Source organism: Mus caroli, unplaced genomic scaffold (genome assembly GCF_978045245.1).
Source record: "Mus caroli unplaced genomic scaffold, Mus_caroli_1 scaffold_6, whole genome shotgun sequence".
NCBI lineage: Eukaryota > Metazoa > Chordata > Mammalia > Rodentia > Muridae > Mus > Mus caroli.
Window position 1 is genome coordinate 99,378,824 of NW_028227261.1, and position 15,623 is coordinate 99,394,446.

Genomic DNA, 15,623 nt, shown 5'->3' on the forward strand with positions numbered 1-15,623 from the left:
AGCCATTTCCATGGTAAGTATTTGACAATGTTTGAAGTGGGGCCTTTCATGTCTGCTGTTACCCTGAGAGCCTTTCTACTCCCATTTCTCTTATTCTCTCTAATTACAGATTCATTTTAAAAGCAGTCAGGAGCAAGTATACCCCAAGCATCTAAAAATGCTACATTTAATGTATCTAATGAGTTTTTAATTCCACTCTAACTAACAAAAATAATTGAAAAACTGAATTGCTGATGGAGGGACGCTTCTCCATAGAAGTAATTTACATGATCATAAAAGGACCCTGAGTTCATTATAGAAAATTTGAAAATTGCAGGAAAGCATAAAGAATAAAATTAAAAACCAGACACAATCATACTGCCATTTCCATCTCATTCTTGAGATTCTCCAGCCCTTTTTATTTTTCAAAGTTACTGAAATAATGTGTTCATTTTATTACAGACTGCTGGCTTCCCACATAACATTGTGGCCACTTTTTTCTTCTCTTTTTCTCATTAAAAATTGTCAACAATCTAAAATGTAAGACTAAATTGCATTCCATTATTCTATAATATTTTATAGTTGATATATTATATGTATTATTTAATATTGGAATACATATTCTTGCTCTCTTATAGTTTAGCAATTCTTAATATGATTATTGTTTAAAAAAAAAACAACCAAAAATCTAGCTGAATGTGATCACACATGTCTAGAACCCCAGCACTTGGAAGGCTGAGGCAGGAGGATCATGAATTTAAGGTCATGAAACATTCTACCTCAAAAAAACCCTAAACAACCAAGCAAATCTGGAATAACTTAGATGTGATGTTTTTATCCCATTATCAGTACTTGAATTTTTCCTACATCGCATTTTCTTGATTGGCAACAATAATAAAGAGCACCCAACTCTCCTGGTCTTTCTGGAGTTTCTCCATTCTCTCTGCCGCGGCTCATCTTTCTTATAATGTGTTGGGCAGCGTCTGCTTTTTCTCCCTTTCTTCAGTGTGATTTTGTTGGATTTTTTTTTCTTCTAAATGCTTATTACAGAAAAATCAGGCATCCTCCAGAAGGCTCACAGAACGTACATTTCCTTGCATATTCACCAGGAGACACACACCATGCTCCTCACTGTGAAATACAAAGTCAAGATTGCCAGCCTTCAAATCTACTCCATCAGCCGTGGAACCGTTGTGTGGTTTAAATTTACAAAGTCTACGTGATGAGTACTCTGTCCTGCTGAAAATAGAGCTGCCGGGAAAGCTAAACCCGGAGCAAAAATGTGCTTAGTAAGGACGAATTTGAAAGAAGAGGTTTGTTACTCTAATTCTAAAGTGCTCAGTGGTGCAAGTTAAGGCAGCCCAAGGTTTGCATCATAACTGAGGTTTTGGTAGGGGTTCAGTATAAGGTGGAGGATAAAAGCACGTGACCTAAGAAATCCAACAAGGAAGTGATGTCATGCTTAAAGCTCTCTTACTGAAATAGCCAACTGGCCCGCTTGGTAAATCCCACCATGCACCTCGCTGGTTAAGGGTTACACATTCCCTCCTTTCTTCCTGGCTATGCCTGGCTGCTGCTGCCCTGTTCTTCGTATTCTAGTGTCTGGTGTCTTCTTACCACCCCGGCTTCACATCCTAAGGCAGCTTCCATCTTGGACCTCAGGATAGTTACTGATGTAGCTCACTGATGCGAGTACTCTTCTCCATGGACAGTGGGTGGCTCTCTCCACCCCCACCCCTGGTGATTAGGTGGGACTCTTTAGCAACTGCTTTCCTTTGGTTTATGAATATAAATGCTCGACAGTTCTGAAGTATTTAATTATGGCTATGGCATTCTCTTTCCGCTACAGAGGCCAGCAGGACTCAGAGGAGCGGCTACCCATCAGCTCAATTCTCAGAGTGCGACAGGAAACGCCTAGTCAACTCTTCTTTCTTCCTTCCTTTCTTTCTTTCTTTCTTTCTTTCTTTCTTTCTTTCTTTCTTTCTTTCTTTCTTTCTTTCTATTTTTAAAAAAAGGTTTATTCATTTACTATATGTAAGTACACTGTAGCTGTCTTCAGACAGCTCAATTTACGGATGGTTGTGGAATTCAAGTGACAGCTTCAGGAAGTCAGCCCTGTCCTTCTGTCATAGGATCCAGGGATTGTACTCAGCTCCTCAGGCTTGCATGGCAACTATTTATTTATTTATTTATTTATTTATTTATTTATTTATTTATTTATTTGTTATATGTGTGTACACTGTAGCTGTCTTCAGACACTCCAGAAGAGGGCATCAGATTTTTGTTACAGATGGTTGTGAGCCACCATGTGGTTTCTGGGATTTGAACTCTGGACCTTTGGAAGACCAGTCGTTGCTCTTAACCACTGAGCCATCTCACCAGCCCATGGCCACCACTTTTACCTGCTGAGTCATCTCACCTTGATCAGTATCCCTAGAGACTATTAATAAACAGTCATCACATGAGTCGTCGTATTAATGACTAGAACCACAGTTAAAGTCCAACCTCTTGGCGGTGGAGTATAATCTCTGTATTATGAGAACTTGAGTACTCTCTGCCTGAATAGCTTTCATCTCTTAGAGATAAGCCAACATCTCTGTAAGAAGTCAGGGGTTCCATTGTGGTAGAATAATCTCTCCTCCCTCCCCCCCTCCCCCCCGTGTGTGTGTGTGTGTATGTATGTGTATGAAAGTGCACACACCATGGGTGTGCAGGTACCCAAGGAATCCAGAGAAGGTGTCAGATACCTAGAGCTGAAGTTACAAGCAGTTGCGAGCTGCCTGATGTGAGTTCTAGGATCTGAGCTCAGGTCCTCTGGAAGTGCAACATCCCTCGCATCTGCCGCTTATTCAAAAGTGACAAAAATTACTCTTGATTTGTCGGTTTCACAGTCTTACCTCAAAAATACTTTTCTATTCATCCACACTTAGCAATTACTGCTTCGAAGGCTTTTTGAATTTTGCTTCTGAATTAAGTCCACTAAAGAAGAGTGTTCCTGGGTGATCTGCTTCATTGTTTGTTTGTTTCTTGGACAGTTGAGTGTCTGAGGGGACTGTACAAACTAGGAGACCCTGGAGACTGGAGTTCCTATGAGCTCACTGATGGGGCGCTCAGAGCAGCTCAGTATAAGCACCAGCTGTTGGGTCTCAAAACAGAACAGCTGCTAAGACTACTGTGGGACACTGGTGAGTGGAAGGGACAGATAAGTCCATGTCACCTGTGAAGAAGGCTGAAGACACATCGTCAACATCTGTCACAAACAGTGAAGGACAAACAGACCCTGGCTGCCTGAAGTCCTGGGAATGTTGGGGCTCCTTGTAACTACAACATTTTCTAGTTGTACTTTGATTGAAAAGACCTCTTTTATTTTTAACTCTTCAGCTTTCCCACTATGGCTTTGGCTTTATATTTATTCTCTAATCAAATGAATTCCAATGGACCAGACCAAACATGCTTGGAGCTCAGCTCCCAGTTTCTAGTTATTTTAGGACATCTTTAGTGCGCATAAGAACCTGGATTCGAATGTTTTGCAAAGTCTTGCAGTTGACTTCAAATAAAACTCAGCATCTTCTTTCTGTCAGTCGCGTCGTTATTGCTTTCCCTTAAATAACACTGCTTTTCCCATTCGCTCGGCATTTTAATTAGGAGCTGGTCACGTGTCTTCCTCTTGGGGTCAGTCTTGTGAATGGCAAAGTTCAAACAGCAGAATGCCAGATCGCAGAGATAGGATGAGGCTTTGTCCATTTGAGTCCCTAGGACTCCTCATCCTTTGGGATAGGGTCTCTCTATGTAGCTCCCTCTGTAGATGAGGATGGCTGTGAACACAGAGACCTGCCCACCTCCGCCTCCTGAGTGCTCAGGTCAGTGTGTATGAATGCCACGACGCCCGATTTCCCAGGAATCTTCTCTCCTAGCTTTGAAGAAGTGAGTCCTTATTTTTCTTTTCAGGCGGGAAGAATTGATTTTCTTCTCCCTTGGTTTGTGGAAAGCGAAAAATGATTGTCTTCCTCATCTTAAAAATAAATAAATAAATAAATAAATAAATAAATAAATAAATAAATAAAAACTTTCCTTTTCAGGGCTGGAGAGATGGCTCAGTGGGTAAGAGCACTGACTGCTCTTCCAAAGGTCATGAGTTCAAATCCCAGCAACCACATGGTGGCTCACAACCATCCTTAATAAGGTCTGATGCCCTCTTCTGGTGTGTCTGAAGACAGCTACAGTGTACTTAGATATAATAATAAAATAAATCTTTAAAAAAAAACTTTCCTTTTCTTCTTCTCCTCTCCTCCCTGTTCCTCCTCCCTATTTATTAAAGGGATGTTTGTAGTCGTTGGCTGATTCAGTCTCCATGAGCTGTAATGTATTTTCTATATATCACCTTCTTGTCTCTCTTATCCTTTTGTTGAAGAGATGGCTTCTAGCCTCTGAATTCGGCCAGGACAGGAGAAACAAGGCTGATGTGGCAATAGCAAGGCATTAGAATATCTCTGGTCTCTAACAGGGACCACCCCAGCTCCGTTTTTCATATCTGCAGTTTTATGGCAATTGGAGACCAGGACAGCTGCCTTTCCAAATGTCGTCAGGCCGTTTACTCAATCATCAAACCAAGCTCATGGTTCTTTTGTTCCGTCAATCACCAGCGTAGAAAGGAGAATGGTAAAAATCAGTTTTTAGCTACACTGTAAGCATCAGGAATATGTTTGGGGCTGGGTGTTACCGTTCACATTTCAGTATCAATTAAAAGAGATCAGAGCATTGAGAGTAACGTACTACCCAAAGAGCATCGGGTCCTGGAGCATGGTCCATGGGTCCTCTTTTTCTTTGCTAATGCAATTTTTGACATAAATGTAGTATGTGGACATTTTTTTTTTTTGCATCACTGTAGCCTGTGAATATACTATACTTAAAAGAAGCAAACAGTGTTATGAAAAAGAGCCCATGTATATAATAAGAATTAGAGCCACCCATTTGGAGCTATATAGGGGGATGATTGAGTGAGAGTAAGTCAGGGCTGCTATTAATGGTACCATTCTCATCCCCAGGGTTTTGAAACTGGATTCTCTCTGCTGTTTGTTGTTTTGAGATTGAATGACTGTATTTCCAAACCCTTGTGATGGGCATGCCTGTGGGCAATTATCTTGATTGTATTGATCGAGGTGGGAAGACTTGCTCACTGTGAGTGGAGTCACTCCTTAGGCAGAGGACCCTGGGCTATGTGGGTGGGGGAGGGGAACAGGGTAGTAAGCCCGTGTTCATCACTCTCTGCTCCTTGACTGTGGTTGTGATGGGAAGAGCTACTTCAAGCTCTTGCCGCCTTGAGCTTTTCACCATGATGGACTGTACCATTAGGTGCCAAAACAAAACCTCTGCTTCTCTTAAATTGCTTTTGCCAGAGCATTTGGTCACAGCACTAGGAGACGAAATCAAGGCAAGCCTGCACAGGCATGGAGGTAGAGTTGAGTGTAATTAGTGATCTCTCACTCTCTCAGCTCACTTGAGCATCTCTCCATCCTCAGCTGTGCCTGGTGGTCCCTAATTCAAAATATGTGTTAACATCTTCAGGGAAGACCCCTTTAGTTGGGGTTGGAAGCGTTGGCCACCTGGCCACACAGGTCAGGAGAGGCTGTTCACTACTTACAAAAACTTCCAGTCGACTACTGTCCTATGTTCAACCACACCTAGCCTCGTACTTTGAGAGGTCTTTATCATCCCAACTCCTGTGACTTCTGGTGCTGGGCGAGTAAAACATGCTCCCTACAGGATTGTGCATCTGAATACTGGTCCCTGGTTGGTGGCACCATCTGGGGAGGTTGTGGGATCTTTAAGAGGCAGAGTCTTGCTAGAGGAAGTACATCGCTGGGGGCAGGTTCTGAGAGTTCACAGCTTTGCCCCACATTTTCAATAGCATCTTTCTATGTTGGTTTTCTGATGAAGATAAGATCTCCTAACTTCCTCTTCTGGCTACCTGCTGCCTGGCTTCACATGCCAGGCATATGGTATGGACTCTCTGAAATTTTAAGCAAAATTATGCTCTTGGTTATGGTGTTCTATCATAGCAACAGGAAAGTAATTAATAAACTTTTGATAGAGGATTGATATCTAGACTATACAAAGAGCTAAAACAGCAACAACAAAACAACTCACTGAGCAACAAAATAAGTGGGATAACAAATAGTTCATAAAAGGAGAAGCACAAATGGCCAATAAACATATTAAAAAATGTTCATCCTCACCAGCCATCAAAACGCAAATCAGAACTACATCAAGAGATGCTCAGAAGTCAAGGGCACTTACTGCTCTTGCAGAGGGCTCATCTTAGGTTCTCAGCAACTCCATGGTGGCTTAAGAGGATATACAACTCCAGCTTCACGGGATCCAAAGTCCCCTTCTTACCTATGCAGGGAGAAGATACATACATGGTACAATTTTACATGTAAAGACAAAGCACTTGTACACATAAAAATAAATATTTTAAAATTGAGATTTGATATTACTTTAGTCCGAACATAGTCTGGCCATTTAGGAAAGAGTCAACTGGGGCCGGAGAGATGCATCTGTGGTTAAGAGGGCTTATTGTTCTTGTAGCTGACCCAGCTTCCATCCTCAGCACCTATGTCAGGTTGCTCACAACTGTCCATAACTCCAGCTCCACCTCCATCCCCCTGACATACACAATTAAAAGTGAATGAATGAATGAATGAGGAAATAAATAAATAGATAAATAGATAAAATTTGTGCTTGCCTTGGCAGTCCATATACTAAAAGGAAAGAAACCACATTAGATGCTTTCACAAACTACGGAAGCAGGAGAGATTGCTCAGTAGTGAAGAGTGCACACTGCTGTGGCAAGAGTTGCATTTGGTTCCCAGCAGTCTTGTTAAGTGGATCCCAAATCACCAGTAATTCCAGCTCCAGAAAACCCGAGGCTTTCTTTCATCCTAGGAGGGCATCTGCACATCACAGCACACCCTCACACAGACACACAAACGTACACATGAGTTGAAGTTTTTAGTTAAGTAACGCATACTATATTGGTTCAAAAGCAGATTGTCTCATCAGTGTGTGTGTGTGTGTGTGTGTGTGTGTGTGTGTGTGTGCGTGCGCGCACTATTATCCATTGCTGTTGGGAATGTAAACCTGTCCAGCTTCCATGGAAATCAGCATGAAAAGTTCTCAAATAATTAAAAGTATTTTCTACCATATGACCCAGCTGTACTACTCCCGAGGGACTCCACTGAGGGACTGAAGCATAGAGATTTTGCACATTCATTTGCAAACATTTGCAGAAATTCAAATAGCTAAGTTTTGGAACTGAAATAGGTGTCTGGCAACAGAGGAATGGCTAAAGAAAATGTGGTGTATATATGCAGGAGGGAATTTTGTTGCTTGCTAGAAAATAGATATATTTGCAGACAATCATATTAAGCCAATTAAACCAGTCTCAGAAAGACAAACATTGGATTTAAAAAAAAAATCTCATTTGTGATTTCTAGATCTCATATACTTACACAAAAGCATTATGTGTATTTATTAATCCAAAACTGAAGCTGTCTAGGGGAGCGAGAAGGAGGGGAGTGGAGTGAGATGGAAAGGGTGTGTTATGCTCAATGTACTCGGGGTTGGAGAGAGGGTTCAGTAGCTGTGGTGGTTTTAATAGATTTGGCACCCATAGACCTCATGTGTTTGAATGCTTGTGCCGTAGGGAGTGGCACTATTAGGAGGTGTGACCCTGTTGGAGTAGGTGTGATCTATTTGGAGGATATGTGTCACTGTGAGGGAGGACTTTGAGATCTCATCTTCTCAAGCGAGGCCTCATGTGACAGTCTTTCTCCTGCTGCTCGTGGATCAAGTTATATAACTCTCAGCTCCTTCTCCAGCAGCATGTCTGTTTGCACGCTGCCGTGCTTCTGGCTATGTCAGTCATGGGCTAAACCTCTGAAACAGTAAGCCAGGCCCCAATGAAATAATGAAATGTTTTCTTTTATAAGAGTTGCCAGCCGGGCGTGGTGGCGTACGCCTTTAATCCCAGCACTCGGGAGGCAGAGGCAGGCGGATTTCTGAGTTCGAGGCCAGCCTGGTCTACAGAGTGAGTTCCAGGACAGCCAGGGCTACACAGAGAAACCCTGTCTCGAAAAACCAAAAAAAAAAGTGTTGCCTTGGTTTTGGGATCTCTTCACAGCAATGACCTTAACTAAGACAGTGGCTAAGATTGCTTGCTCTTCTTCTTTTTTTTTTTTTTATTTATTTATTATATGTAAGTACACTGTAGCTGACTTCAGACACTCCAGAAGAGGGCGCCAGATCTCGTTACGGATGGTTGTGAGCCACCATGTGGTTGCTGGGATTTGAACTCTGGACCTTCGGAAGAGCAGTCGGGTGCTCTTACCCACTGAGCCATCTCACCAGCCCCGCTTGCTCTTCTTGATGGGGCTCAGAGTTCAGGTCGAGGAACCCACATCACGAAGATCACAACCAACGAACTGTAACTCTAGCTCCAGGAATCCAACTCTCTCTTCTAGCCTCCTTAGACTCTCATACACACACACACACACACACACACACACACACACACACGCACGCACTCATACACGCACACACAAAGGTATACATGTGCACAAAAACATATACCTAAATAAAAGTAAAACAAAAATATATTCCTGTAAGGAATTAAAAATAAAAGAAAGTGCCCATAAAAAACAATGTTTTTTCCCCCATAAAGACTGAAATCATGATATTTGCAGGAAGATGAATAGAACTGTAGATCATTATATTAAGTGATAAGAGCAAATAGAGCACGTGTGTGTGCATGAGTGTGTGTGTGTGTGTGTGTGAGTGTGTGAGTGTGTTAGGCCATGAAAGTAGAAAGGAGGCCACGATGGGGAAGGAAGAGATCTTAAGGGGTGAAGAGAAGGTGACAGAATACAAGTGACATAAAAGCAGAAGAGAAGGTGGGTGTATTTGAAAGAGAAAAGGGATCAGTAAGGAGATAAGAGGGCAGCAGAGAAGGGGACAAGAACAAAGTGTAACAACATCTGTATCTGAAACCCATCACTTTGTATGTTGATCTACACAAATTAGAGTCTAAACAAACAAACAAACAAACAACTGTAATAGGATTCAGTAGTTTCCCTGACTCAGGTGTGGGGAGGGCAGAGCATAGGAAGTACTGAAAGCAGAAGATGGAAGTATTTATCTGAATTTATTTTTTTGCAGAGTCTTTTTCTACATTGGTTATCTACTGAGTACCATGCTCTGATTTCAGTGCTGGGGTGTGAATAAAATGATCAAATATCTTCAGGTCCCTCCTTGCGACTTTCCTGGGTTCTTCATCGGATTCAAGATAGCGCAGTCAGTAATGTGAGCTGACTTTTGGTAACAGGCAGGGTGACAGAGAGAGGTGACTTTTTTAAGAGTTTAGAAGCAATACAATCATCATTGCCTTTGCCAAGACAGAAGACAAATTGCCGGGGGCTCCTGCTTGTCACTGGCAAGAATACCGCGATGCTGGGGCGACACAAATTACTCCAGAAGGGCAGGACTCTGTCACTTTCTGAGAATCGGTTTGGCTTTGTCCACAAAGGCTCCCGATGGAGGGTCTGGAATTCCGCTTTTTGATCAGTCCAAAGCGTGGCCTTTTCATAGCACATTCCACCATGCCAACAGCCGTTTCCAGAGAGGAACTGAGAATTAAGTGGAGCTCTGGTTGCAGATGATTCTTTTTCCGTGCCTAGCTACCCAAACAAAGAGACCGAGCCAGAAGCCAGATCTGCAAGGGCGCGCGCACAATGGGACTGGTGCATGGGAATGTTCAGGGCTCTGCCTGATTAAACTGCCTTCAGAGCGCCAGGGGGCAATTTCGCTAAGCCTCCCTGTCTTGTATTTTGGCAGCTCTCTCTTCCCAGCCCCCTCTGCATCCCCTTCACATCCTCAAACCCATTTGTGCCCTCATTTGGATTGAGACCAATTCACACAGACTGGCAGAGCTGTAATTGGTATCTTACTTACCTTGGCTTCTTTTTTTTTCTCTGATCATTCAAATAATGACAGCCTTTTTTCTCTCCCTTTATTATTGGGGGTTGGGGGGGCGGGGGAGGGAGGGAGGGAGGGAAGGAGGGAGAGAGAGAGACTGAAAGACTTGGGGAGTTACAGTTGAGTTTTCTGATGCACTGCTACAGGGAAATAAAATGCATATTTTAAGATGTTTTTCTATTTCTGTTTCCTCTCCTCCCACCTCAGCCAAACAGTTGACACTGACGGGGAAAACATTAACAGGGAGAATTGATGCCCCCCCCCCCAAGGTGTTGGGACCACAGAGGCAGCATCCTCCAGAGTTGATGTGTCAAAATGTTGATGTTCTCATTTAAGACTGTCATCGTTGTGGTAATTGGTACCTCCATTTGTTAGATTCTGTTTGTTTATATGCATTTCATTTCAAGTGATGTTTCTTAGGGTAATATTCACAAGGGCTTGGGGCTCCTGGAGTGAAAAGTGTTATATAAACTGAAATGATTACCCCCTGGCAAAAGGTAATCTCCCTGGCACACACCACCTGGTTCTAACATTTGCACAGCACTTCACTGTTAAGCAAGAGTTTTTCATGTATACTATCTCCTGCAAGCCCCCTGATAAGACCGTGGGGCTCCTGAAGCTATTCTGTTTTGCCCTGCCACCAGGCATGTGTGGTCTCTACCTGGCAGCTGGCTGCCTCTTCATGGGTGTTGCTGTCTTGCTAAAGAAACCATCCCAAGTGGCTCGGTCTCTGAGAAGGGGCAGATTTAGAGAGACTCAAACCAACACAAAGTCATTAGAGGATTTTCAGCCTCCCCCACCCCACCCCCATCTGCTAAGGAGGGACACCAGGCAGATAATTTTTAGATCCTTTTGACAGTCTGGGTGAGAGGGAGAATCTGTGAATACAACTGATTCCATCAAAAGCACGTAGACATTTTAGTTAAGGACGCAAACAGTAAAACAGGATGTGTAAATGGATTGACTGAAACGTGCGACTTAGCCACAGGCTAGAGGATAACTTGCTAAGCCAAGAAGTGTGTGTGTGTGGGGGGAGACAGAGAGAGAGAGAGAGAGAGAGAGAGAGTTGGGGAGAGCTGTGGGTTTCAGCAGGGCAGCTGCACACATGAGTTTCAGCAGCTCTGGCAGCATGTGTAAGATCTGCAAGCTCAATCCAGACCAACTCTCAGCATGGGGAGGAGAAGTGGGCACGAAGTTCCCACCCCTCACAGAGGAGCTATTGGCAAGTGGTAACTGCCAGGAGAGGGAGAGTGGGTTTCCTTTCAGAGTCTTTGTAGCCCCTGCTGAGTTGACTGTGCTCCAGTGGAAGGTCATAAATCCGAGAATATTCACGCAGCACAAATTGGACTTGATGAATCTTAGAAGAGAAAATGATACAAAGTTAGGTAGGTAGAGAATGGGGGATGAGAATGGGAGGAGGAGTTGGAGAAGGAGGTGAATACAATAAAAATGTGTACAAAATTCCCTAAGAACTAGTATATACATATGTATTTCACATATATGTCTGAAACTATATTTAATAAGCTGCATGTGCCCAAAGAGATGGCTCAGAGGTAAGAGCACTGGCTGTTCTGACAGATAACCCAGGTACAAGGATCTAAGTTTGACTCCTAGAACCCATGTGGTAACACAAACCACTTGTTACTCAGAGGAGCTGGTGCTCTCTTCTGGCCTCAGAAGGCACTGCACACATGGTGCACAGACATACACGTAGGCAAAACACTCACTCATACACATACAAATAAAAATAAAGGAAAATTTAAAAACAAATCAAAACGTGTTTGCTTAGACATTTATAACCTCAGAGTTGAGGTGGTATTTTGTGGGAAGCCACATATGCCATTGCAAGGTGGCGCTGGCTACTGCTGGCCACCACGTATAAGTTTGGGTAAACAACCAATGTGCGCATATGCAGTAGAGTTATTGCCGAGTCACTGCCTGGCCCAGGGCATGTAAATGAGGTAGTGAACGCATAACCAATCGGGTGTAGATATGTAAATGAGGTATGTTAATGAGAGCACAACCAATTGGATGTAGATATGTAAATGAGGTACTGAAAGCATAACGGATCTGGGTGTAAGACACGCCTCTCCTAGGCCTATATAAGCAGCACCAGTTCTGGGCTTGGGGTCTTTTCGCCTCTGCCATCAAGCCCTCCCAAGAAACGTGTGCAGAAGGATCCTGTTGTGGCATCGTTCTTGCTGGCGAGTTGGGTGCTCACAGTATTTTGTTTGCTTGCTTTGTTTTCTTAGATTAAAAAACAGTATATGTATACGTGTGCCGTTTTCTGTGTGTTTGGAGGCACCCTCAGGGGCTAGGAGAGGGCCTTCGATCCTCTGATGCTGGAGTTACATGTGGCTCTGTGGGTTCTGAGAAACAAACTCAGAGCTTCTGAAAGGGCATCAGGTGCTAATAACTGAGCCATCTCTCCAGCTTTCTGACCTAAGATTTTTATTAAAGTATTTTTAGGCATTTAACAGTTCCGTTTAAAATTTTTTTAAAAGGGGGGAGGGTGAGAGAAAAAACAGAAGGAAAGGAAAGAAGGTTCACCCCTATATTAGAGTATTCAACAGTACTGTAGCATTTGTGGATGTGATTCGGGGTTTTCTCAGGTCTTCTTCAAGGAGTACCATAGTGTGGAATGTAGTACACACAGCTGTAGGCCACCTCCTTATGCTGTGGTGGGGGGAGCTTGTTTGGGAGAGCATAGGCCGTCATCAACAAGCTCGAGCTGACCTTGGTTCCTAGATCATCCAAGGACCAATTTCATCACCTGTGCATAAATAACTGGATGCTTGTGAGCCTCAGTTTCCCTTTGTCGGTATGGGTGAAAGATCCTTGCCTGCAGAATAGCTGTGAGAATTAGATGGAATAATGTGCTTTTTCAAAAAAACCAAAAAACAAAATACAAAAAACTGGTGTGTAGTAGCAGCTCACACATTGTGCCCATGCTTGCTATGGATTCTCCCTTTGTGCACAGACTCTAGATGCCTGAGGTCAGAGTTCCACACAGCTTCCTTCCCTCAGGGCTTCCTTGAAACCCTGAGGATTGACACTGTGGAAAGCCTTAATTGAGCTGATTTTAGTCTTGGTTCACTGCAGCCATGATGGAAGTTTATATCTTGATAGATCGGTTAGTTCGGCTGGACAGATGAGTTTTAGAAAGGACCGTTTTGGGCAACTGCATAGCAACTGACACGGTCTAGACTCTGGCTTGTGTGAAGGATTAAAATAGGAGTCAGTGTTTGATTTCTAATATATCAAAGCAAAAATAATTATAGCTTTATTAGGACTGGGGGTATAGTTCACTTGGTATGGTGCTGGCCTATCACACATTAAGCTCTGAGTTTGATTCCTAGTTCTGCATAAACTGGAATGATGGCACTCTTGGATATGTACCAAGTTGGAGGCCAGCCTAGGATACAGGAATTACAGTTTTGTCTAGTCTTGCTTTCACCTATAAGCTCTGACATCATACTTAAAGATAATGGGGGAATGAAAGCATTTCCTGACATCTGAAGAGAGGACCACACTAGCCCACATTTCCCTTCTTTCCTTTTATACTTGGGAGTCTCAGGAAGTTCGTGAAACTTACACGCTAATGATCCCTCAGGTCTAATTGTAGGGGAGAGGACACTATCTGGCCTGCAAGCTCTTCGGAGAGCTCCAGGGATTGAATTTTTGTGAGCTGTGGCCCATGCTGCGGTGGACTTTTTAGTGGTATCTTTGAGTCATCCACTCTCCTGTAAGGAACCCCAATTAGCTCATGGGTTCCTTAAGCTAGATGGGTGGAATACTTGGTTTGTTGCTGCTACTCCATCTGGGGTGAACAGACTAGATATTTGTTCATATCTCCCTACCAAGTACCACTCAGTTCTCATTCCAGGATAGTTGACACTCTACCCAGGAAGTTCCCATCCCCCTTTTCTTTACTTGTGGAGGTGTATGAGAATCCTAAGGACTGTGAGCTGGTAGAAAACTTAGTGCTTACTTCATGGCCCACAAAGTTAGGCATTACTTAAAAGGAGACTCTTAACAGTTAAAAACAGTTAACCATTAATGGATCAGATAGTGTGGAGAGGTAATAATAAGTTAATAAGCAGTATGATTGCTAATATACTCCAACACAGGGCACCTTGTATAGATAGCCTCATGGTTTCTTTCTATCACAGCTGTGACGGTTAGCTTTGCACAGGTGTATTTTACCTGCACATCAGTGTAGCCGCACCATATTCTTATCCCTTACATAGCGATATTGTGTCTCATGTCGGGAAACTCTGCAAGGGCTGAGGGATTAAAGCTCATGGGGCAAACCCTGATAGTGAGCAGCTGAGAAGTGATGGACAGGCACTCCCTCCTCCCATTCCCTGAGCCAATACTCCTGAGGCATGCTTTATGTTGTACCACCGTGGAAGAAAGGGCCAAGCGCAAGGCTCTGATGGTGGGGGAACCTACTTGTGCATCCTTCTCTAACTGAGATATCAAAACCAATGCCACATGGCCAGAGTCAAAGCTAGTGCCGTCATTAAGAGCTTAAAGGGTACAGGAAGGAAGGTCTCTATTATATTCCTGTGTGACTTCCTTTTACGGATCCTATGGTAGCTATAGGATCAGATTGGATGATGGCCCCTGATTGCAGCTTCTGTAGTGAGGTGTGAGACTTTACCTGAGCATATCAACATAGTCTGTGGGACAAGGTGTATGGCTTTTAGCTTGGTAAATGCATTTTTCCTGATATCCATTACTTGGGAGGTACAAAATATGTTCACATTATTATGGAAAGGGAAACTATAGGAACTTGTGTCCCTGAACAGAGAATCCCTATCTTTTTTTTTGTTACTGCTTTAATAATCATCTGTAAGAAATTGTTCATGGTAACATTTTGTGTACCACATGCTAATCCTCAAACACTAAGAGATGTGCTACATCAATGACTTTTTCCAGGAATTCGTTAGGGGCTAAGCCAGGGCATTTCCTGCTCAAAGAGTCTCTCATTCTACTAAGAGAAAGGTGCACTGGTGGATGAGATACATGGATTTGTAGAGTGACACTTAGGAAGAATATCACTTAAGAGTAGAGTACAAGGCAAAAGAAAACCTGGGCTGGATATGAAGCAAGCCGTCTCAGGATATTAGTGAATGTCCTGGCTAAAGATGATGTGTAGACTTTCCTAGCAAGCACCACAACTAGACAGTTGTGGTAGCCATCAGGAGGGTTCTAGTGAGAGGGTGTGTTTTCTGCAACAGAGAAATAATCTCCATTTGAAGTGCACTGTTCTGACCACAGAATGCAGACAATTGCATAACAGTGCTGCCATCATGGTCTGGACATATCAGGCTTTCAAACTCATAAGATGGGATGGAAACAGAACTTGAGAGTGGCCATGAAAGTTAGTGACTTTAAAGGACAGCGTGACACATGAAGAAAGCTGACTAAGCTATGAACAATTGTAGTTAGGGGTTAAGTTATATGGAGGGTGAAATGGCCTGGAGTGGAGATACTCAGGGTCCTGTCGAGTGGCATACAATTTGGTTGGTCAATCAGACCTCCCCTGCCCCCTTCCCAAGAGCTAATTAAGAAGGCCAAAGATGAAAATGTGTACATAAGAGGCT